Source organism: Pseudorca crassidens, chromosome 13 (assembly GCF_039906515.1).
Source record: "Pseudorca crassidens isolate mPseCra1 chromosome 13, mPseCra1.hap1, whole genome shotgun sequence".
NCBI lineage: Eukaryota > Metazoa > Chordata > Mammalia > Artiodactyla > Delphinidae > Pseudorca > Pseudorca crassidens.
The window spans coordinates 78,969,806-78,978,348 of NC_090308.1; the positions used below are offsets into that span (position 1 = coordinate 78,969,806).

Here is an 8,543-nt window from a genome sequence, read left to right on the forward strand (position 1 = left end):
CAGGTAGACGAGCGCGGCTCTCCGTGCCTTGACTGATAAATGAAGAGGTGGTCTGGAGAGTGACTGTGAATCGCAGGGTCAGGTGAGGCAGGAAGGTGTCTTCATCATCGGCCTCTTTCCCTTCCTCGTTCTGAGTTTCCATGTTGTCCAAGGAAAGACATTCTCAAGAGCGGAGGGTGGGTTATTACCCAGTTCTCGCCAATGTCTTCTCATATCGACTCTTCCGAGGACTCTTCTGGACATCCCTTTTGATATATTTCTGTCAGAGTTCTGAATTTTTCCTTCGCTGAATAACAAACGAACTAACGAATCCATTTAGGACTAAACAAGGACCAGGGTCTCCCTCAGGAGACATTCTGGGGGCTCTGGCTTCGGGGCAAGGCTGGGGGCAGGTGTGGAATTCTCACCGGCTACTCACGGGGGTTGTAAGTCCCAGCTTCTTTTTTTTTTTTTTTTAATATTTATTTATTTAGGCTGCCCTGGGTCTTAGTTGTGGCATGTGATCTTTCTAGTTGCAGCACGCGGACTGTTAGTTGCGGCATGCACACAGCATATGGGATCTAGTTCCCTGACCAGGGATCGAACCAGGGCCCCCTTCATCAGGAGCCTGGTCTTACACACTGAACCACCAGGGAAGTCCCAAGTCTTGAATAGATGGTTTTGCTGAATGATGTGGATAAATAAGCTTATTTATTTTTCCTTTTACCTATTCCCTTTATAAATATGGTTATGTGCAGGAAATTTAAACATTTAGAGTGCTCTGGGAAACGTAAAACTCTGAGGCAAGAGGCCTTTTGTGTTACTTTTACAAAACTAGCCGGATGTGTAATTGATAAGATGGCCCTCCATCTGGTGGCTACCTCTGGGATCAGCTCTCGGGACTAGGAATTGACCACATTTGGAAATGCCATACTTCTCTTAAAAATAATAGGGGGGTGGGGGGGCTTCCCTGGTGGCTCAGTGGTTGAGAGTCCGCCTGCCGATGCAGGGGACACGGGTTCGTACCCCAGTCCGGGAAGATCCCACGTGCCGTAGAGCAGCTGGGCCCGTGAGCCATGGCCGCTGGGCCCGTGAGCCATGGCCGCTGGGCCTGCGCAAGTAACTCGTTGTCTTTCTATGGCAAAGCAAGCCCCATGGACATTTGAAGGGAGTGGGATGTTTATATAATGCAAAGCATTCTTGAAGAGGTCGGTCAGGAGGGTGGAGCAGCTCACATCCCTAGAGAAACGGCAGCCATGGGAGCAGACTTGGAGTCTCACACCCAAGCCTAGCAGTGTTTCCAGAGCCCTGGAGAGGATGCCTGGGTGGGTGGAGGGAGCTGGGGAGGAAACTTGCTGACCCCTTCTCATACTACAGTTATCGGAAAGAATGAAACAAATGAGGTAAATGTTCAACTCCCAAAATTAGAGAAAACAGAATCATCTTAAGGAAACAACAGCTAAGGAAATAAAGCGGTTAGAGCAGAAGCCCGTGGAATACAAAACACTAGGAAAAGCAAAGCCAGAACCTGGTTCTTTAAAAATATTAGTGAGACATGAGTCCATATTGATACAAATAAATGACTGAATAAATAAGCCAGGGAGAATAGACAAACTTCCCATGCAGAAAAATTCTAAGTAATTCATGCAGATACTCTGCCCTCCAGGAGGTGGAACCTGACTCCTTGTGTTTTAATTAGGTGTGGGCTGCACAGAGTGACTGACTTCCAAGACTGTGGGTCTGGAAGGGTGTTTGAGTGTAGCTTTCCAGTGCAGAAACCTGACAAGCCTACGTTGGCTACAGTGATCAAGGTCACCACGGAGAGTGAAGTCAGGTTAATTGTACACACCTTTGATATGATGGGATGGTACATCACCTCTCCAGCTTCTTTCCCCAAACTCAAAACTCCAGTCTAATCATGAGGAAAGAATCAGACGCATGTCAATAGAGGGGCATCTCATAACATACCTGACCAGTGCTCCTTAAAACTGTCAAGGTAAAAAACAAGGAAAGTCTAAGGAACTACAACAGCCAAGAGGAGCCTACGGTGACGTGATTAAACATAATACAGGACCCCAGAACAGGAAAAGAACAGTAGGTGAAAACTAAGGAAATCCGAATAAAGTGTGGACTTTAGTTCCTAGTAATTATAGATGTTGGTTCATCAATGTGTTAAAAGATGAACTGACACTAACAACAAACTATCCAAAAGAGGAATTAAAGAAACAATCTCACTATCGCATTGAAAAGAATAAAATACCTAGGAATAACCCTACCTAAGGAGATAAAAGACCCGTACTTGGAAATCTATAATACCCTGATGACATTGAAGATGACACGAACAGATGGAAAAATATACCGTGTTCGTGGTGTGGAAGAATTAATATCGTTAAAATACTAACCCAAGGCAATCTACAGATTTAATAGAATTCCTATCAAAGTACCCAGCACTTTTTTCACAGAACTAGAACAAGTAATCCTAAAATTTGCTTTGTGTATACTGAAGAATCCTTGCATTCCTGGGATAAACCCCGCTTTATCAGGGTGTATGATCCTTTTAATGTGTTGTTGGATTCTGGTTGCTGGTATTTTGTTGAGGATTTTTGCATCTATATTCATCAGTGATACTGGTCTGTAATTTTCTTTTTTTGTAGTATCTTTGTCTGGTTTTGGTATCAGGGTGATGGTGGCTTCATAGAACGAGTTTGGGAGTGTTCCTTCCTCTGCAATTTTTTGGAAGAGTTTGAGAAGGATGGGTGTTAGCTCTTCTCTAAATGTTTGTTAGAATTCACCTGTGAAGCCATCTGGTCCTGGACTTTTGTTTGTTGGAAGATTTTTAATCACAGTTTCAATTTCATTACTTGCGATTGGTCTGTTCATATTTTCTATTTCTTCCTGGTTCAGTCTTGGAAGGTTATACCTTTCTAAGAATTTGTCTATTTCTTCCAAAACCTGCTTTCTTGAGTAATCATTAACTTACAGGGGTGTCCCATACTTCTTTCTTTACCTGCAGTCCCCTAGTGGGATTAACTACTTAATCAACTACTTTGTCCCTTTACTCTGTCCCTATCACATAGAGTAACCCATGCATTTAGGAAACCACTTCTGACTGTGGACCCTGCCACATTGCACGCTTACAGTTCTAGGTATTACAGAGGACTTCTATGATGTGTCCAGTTTTATCATCAATAGGTATAAGCAAGCTTCCCCAAATATCCACCTATTCAGCCTCCACATGATTGGAAACTTGGAAATTTACTCTTTTGAAAGAGACTGAACTTTTAAAAATCAGGAGAAAAACTATCATTGCCTTGATTGAAAGGATTTTATTGGGAAACGTTACAGCATCCTTATGTATTGTCCAGAAGTAAATGACCTTTGGAGGAGAACTACCAGCCCAAGAGCTTCAGATCAAGCCAATGATGATGCTAGAGAGGGGAGATTTCCCCTTCTATCCCTCTTGAGTTCTTGTGGCTGGACTAATAATAAAATCGACACAAGACATAATAACAGAAGAAAAAGAAACACATTTTAATTGTGCCACTGAGGTCTCGTAGAAACGGGACCTCGGCAGTGGCCAGAGAGGCAGCTTTTATAATTTTTAGACAAAGAAACAATAACTCTGTGAGAAATTGACAGCGAAAAGAAAGCTTTGGATGCTCAGTTAGTGAAGAATCTAAACAGAGTTTGGGTTTGGGTAGTAAAGGAGCAACAAGGTGTGTTTATACAGGTTTCTCGAACCCCAGTTCCCCATCGCTGGTGATAAGGGTGCCCTTCTACCCCGCAGGCAAGGAATCCACCTCTCACAGGGGAGATTTGTTTTCTGCTTCCAGGGAGACAGGAGGGTCAAAATTTCCCTCTTGCCTCAGCTCTTTCTTAAATTACTTTAATTCAAAACAGTCAACATGCCATGATGGCATATTTTGTCCCGCCCTGAACCCAACAATGACGTGAAGTAGTTAACTTCAACTCCAGACAAGAAAACAAGATACATCTTTGGTAACAGCGCCACCCTTTTTCATTTTGTGCTATTGTCATTGTCCTTTGGTGCCCCCTAGTGGTGAACGGAAAGGTTTCACGACTCTTTCACAGATCTACAGGCACACCTCCGAGATATTGGGGGTTTGGGTCCAGACCACTGCAATAAAGTGAATATCGCAATAAAACGTCACATGAATATTTTCGTTTCCCAGTGCATATAAAAGTTATGTTTAGACTACACTGTAGTCTATTAAGTGTGCAATAGCATTATATCTAAAAAAATGTACATCCCTTAATTAAAAATACTAAATTGCTAAAAACTGCTAACATCATCCCAGCCTTCAATGAGTCTTAATCTTTTTGCTGGTAGAAGGTCCTGCCTCCATGCTGGTGGCTGCTGACTGATCAGGGTGATGGTTGCCAAAGGTCGGGGCAGCTGGGGCAGTTTCTAAAATAAGACCACGGTGACGTTTGCCATGTGGATTGACTCTTCCTTTCAGGAACAGTTTCTTTGTAGCATGCAGCGCAGTTTGATAGCATCTCACCCATAGTAGAACTTCTTTCAAAATTGGAGTCGTTTCTCTCAAGTTCTACCACTGCTTTATCAACACAGTTTATGTTGATAAAGCATAAAAAAATCTCGTTTGAAATATTTTGTTGTCATTTTGTATTTTGTTGTCATTTCAGCGATCTTCACAGCATCTTCACCAGGAGTAGATTCCATCTCAAGAAACCACTTTCTCTGCTCATCCATAAGAAGCAACTCCGCATCCATTCAGGTTTTATCCTGAGACTGCAGCAATTCGGTCACATCTTCAGTCTCCACTTCTGATTCTAGCTCTCCTGCTGTTTCCACCACATCTGTAGTTCCTTCCTCCACTGGAGTCTGAACCCTTCCATGTCATCCATGAGGGATGGAATCAACTTCTTCCAAACTCTTGTTAATGTTGATTAGTGTGATTCTTCCCATGAATCACAAATGTTCTGTTCTTAATGGCATCTAGGATGGAGAATACTTTCCAGAAGGTTTTCAATTGACTTTGTTCAGATTCATCAGAGGAATCACTATCTATGGCATCTGTAGCCTTGCGAAAGGTATTTCTTTTCTTTTTTTAAATTAATTAATTAATTTTTGGCTGCGTTGGGTCTTCGTCGCTGTGTGTGGGCTTTCTCTAGTTGCGGCGAGCGGGGGCTACTCTTCGTTGTGGTGTGGGGCTTCTCATTGCGGTGGCTTCTCTTGTTGCGGAGCACGGGCTCTAGGCACGCGGGCTTCAGTAGTTGCGGCTCGTGGGCTCAGTAGTTGTGGCGCACGGGCTTAGTTGCTCCACGGCCTGTGGGATCTTCCTGGACCAGGGCTCAAACCCGTGTCCCCTGCATTGGCAGGTGGATTCTTAACCACTGCGCCACCAGGGAAGCCCAGTGAAATGTATTTCTTAAATAATGAGACTTAAAATCAAATGACTCCTTGATCTGCGGGCTGCAGAATGGATGTTATATTACCTGGCATGAAAACGACATGAATCTCGTCCGTCTCCATCAGAGCTCTGGGGTGATCAGGTGCACTGTCAACGAGCAGTAATACATTGAAAGGAATCTTTTTTTTCTGAGCAGTAGGTCTCAACAGTGAGCTTACAATATTTAGTAAATCATATTGTAAACAGATGTGCTGTCATGCAGGCTTTTTTGTCCCATTTATAGAGCACAGGCAGAGGAGATTTAGCATAATTCTTAAGGGCTCTAGGATTTTTGGAACGGTAGATGAGCATTGGCTTCCACCTAAAGTCGCCAGCTGCATTAGCTCCTAACAGGAGAGTCAGCCTGCCCTTTGAAGCTTCATAGCCTGGCAGTGACTTCTCCTCTCCAGCTATGAAAGTCCTAGATGGCATCTTCTTCCAATAGAAGGCTGTTTCGTCTACCTTGAAAATCTGTTCACCCTCATGAATTATCTCAGCCGGATCTTCTGGATAACTTGCTGCAGCTTCTGCATCAGCACGTGCTGCTTCCCCTTGCACTTCGTTGTTATGGAGACGGCTCCTTTCCTTCAGCCTCATGGACCAGCCTCTGCTGGCTTCAGACTTTGCTTCTGCAGCTTCCTCATCTCTCTCAGCCTTTAGGGAGTTAAAGAGAGTTAGAGCCTTGCTCTGGATTAGGCTTTGGCTTAAGGGAATGTTGTGGCTGGTTTGATCTTCTGTCCAGACACTAAAACTTCCTCCATATCAGCCCTAAGGCTGTTTCTCTTCCTTATCATCCGTGTGTTCACTGGAGCAGCATTTTTCATTTCCTTCAGGAACTTGTCCTTTGCATTCACAACGTGGCTGTTCGGTGCAAAAGGCCCAGCTTTCAGCCTGTCTCGGCTTTCCTCACTAAGCCTCATCATTTCTAGCTCTTGATGTATACTGAGAGACGTGCAGCTCTTCCATTCACTTGAACACTTGGAAGCCATTGTAGGGAGGTTAATGGGCCTAATTTCAATATCGTGTCTCTCAGGGAACAGGGAGGCCTGAGGAGAGGGAGGGAGATGTAGGAACGGCCGGTCGACGGAGCAGTCAGAACACACACAACATTTATTAAGTTTGCCAGCTCGTATGAGTGCAGTTCTTGGAGCCCCCAAATAATGATAGATTAGAGGTCACTGCAACAAATATAATAGTAATGAAAAAATTTGGAGTGCTGTGAAGATTGCTGAAGAGTGACACAAAGACACAAAGTGAGCAAATGCTGTTGGAAGAATGGTGCCGGCAGACTTGACCCACGCAGAGTTGCCACAGACCTTCAATTTGTAGAAAATGCAATATCTGTGAAGCTCAATAAAGTGAAGTGTCATGAAGCGGGGTCACCTATACACATTTAAACTGAATCCTCTGTAGGGTGTGGAGAAAAGGGAGCCCTTCTGCACTGTTGGTAGGAATGTAAATTGGTGCATCCAGTATGGAGAACAGTATGGAGGTTCCTCAGAAAACTAAAAACAGAGCTGTCATATGACCCAGCAATCCCACTCCTAGGCATATATCTGGAGAAAACTCTAATTTGAAAAGATACGTGCACCCCTATGTTCATAGCAGCACTATTTACAATAGCCAGGACATGGAAACAACCTAAACGTCCATCGACAGATGAGTGGATAAAGATGTGGTACATATATATACAATGGAATATTACTCAGCCATGAAAAAGAATGAAATAATGCCATTTGCAGCAACATGGATGGACCTGGAGATGCTCATACTAAGTGAAGTAAGTCAGACAGAGAAAGACAAATATCATATGACATCACTTATATGAGGAATCGAAAATATGACACAAATGAACTTATCTATGAAACAGAAACAGACTTCCAGACATAGAGAACTGACATGTGGTTGCCGAGGGGGAGGGGGGAGGGGGGATGGAGTGGGAGTCTGGGGTTAGCAGATGCAAAGTATCATACGTAGGATGGATCAACAACAAGGTCCTGCTGTAGAGCACAGGGAACTCTATTCAATACCCTGTGATAAACCATAAGGGAAAAGCATGTGAAAAAGAATGTATAGGCAGGTCCCAGCAGCTGGGGTTGGGGCGTAGGAGGAGTGGCAGCGGCCAGCAGCCCGGGCGCCACGCCTGCCAGCGGGCACCCCGCAGGCGCCCGCCCCCCCCCCCCCCACCAGGACGCCCAAGAGCAGGGTCAGCTCCCCCAGGGGGCGGCGAAGGAGATCGGTGAGGTGGTCAGCTAAACCGGCTCCTGCAAGAGTGGAACCAAAGCCAAAAAGGGCGGCGCAAGAGGATAAATCTTCAGACAAGGAAGGGCAAACAAAAGGGAAAAGGGGAGCAAAGGGAAAACAGGCCGAAGTGGCTAACCAGGAGACTAAAGAAGACTTACCTGCAGAAAACTTTGGAACTAAAAACGATTACAGCCCGGCCTCTGACGAAGCACGAGGGAAAGAAGCCGAGTCTGATTAATACCACACACCCGGTCCTATCAGCGGTCCCTGTCTCCCTTCTTGCACGATCCAGAGGAAGATTTTTAGCAACGATTTTGTAAATGCAAGCTTATTAGGAGCTCTAGAAACGTTTTTGAAAAGGAGGCTATCCCACCTCATCCCATTTTTTTAAGTGTAAATGCTTTTCTTAACGAGGTGAAATCATTTGCTGGTTGTTTGTTTTTTGGTACAACCAGAAAATAGTGGGATATTTAATACGGGAGGCTTTGATTGTCTTGGGTGTCAGCCTAACATTCCATAGATGGGTGGTAGCTTTTATATCCTATAATACAAAGCACACTAAACGGCAGTGTGGAGTCAGTTATGCATTTAATGTCTTGGACACTTTATATTGCTTCGCTTCCCGTGTTGTTTTTGGTAGAATTGTTTCCTAAAGCAAACCGCTCACTCCTTGACTTTGGCCCTCCTGGGCAGAATTCTGTGCACTCTGTAACATCTTTGGTCCTGGTAGTCCACCTTTCCTAGTAACTTTGTTAATGTGCTGCGAACAATTGACACTGTTGAGTATGCAGTGTGTATGATATTAACTTGTGTATTAGTGAGATTTATGATGTAACGGTGTATCCATATTTGAAGATATTGGTACTTGATATCCTGTTAAGGAAA

At 44.2% G+C, this 8,543-nt stretch overlaps 1 pseudogene; it reads left to right on the forward strand.

Annotated features, from left to right (window-relative positions):
- The first annotated feature begins 1,368 nt into the window (after positions 1-1,368).
- On the forward strand, positions 1,369-8,311 carry LOC137204906 (uncharacterized; annotated as a pseudogene).
- The last annotated feature ends 232 nt before the right edge of the window (positions 8,312-8,543 follow it).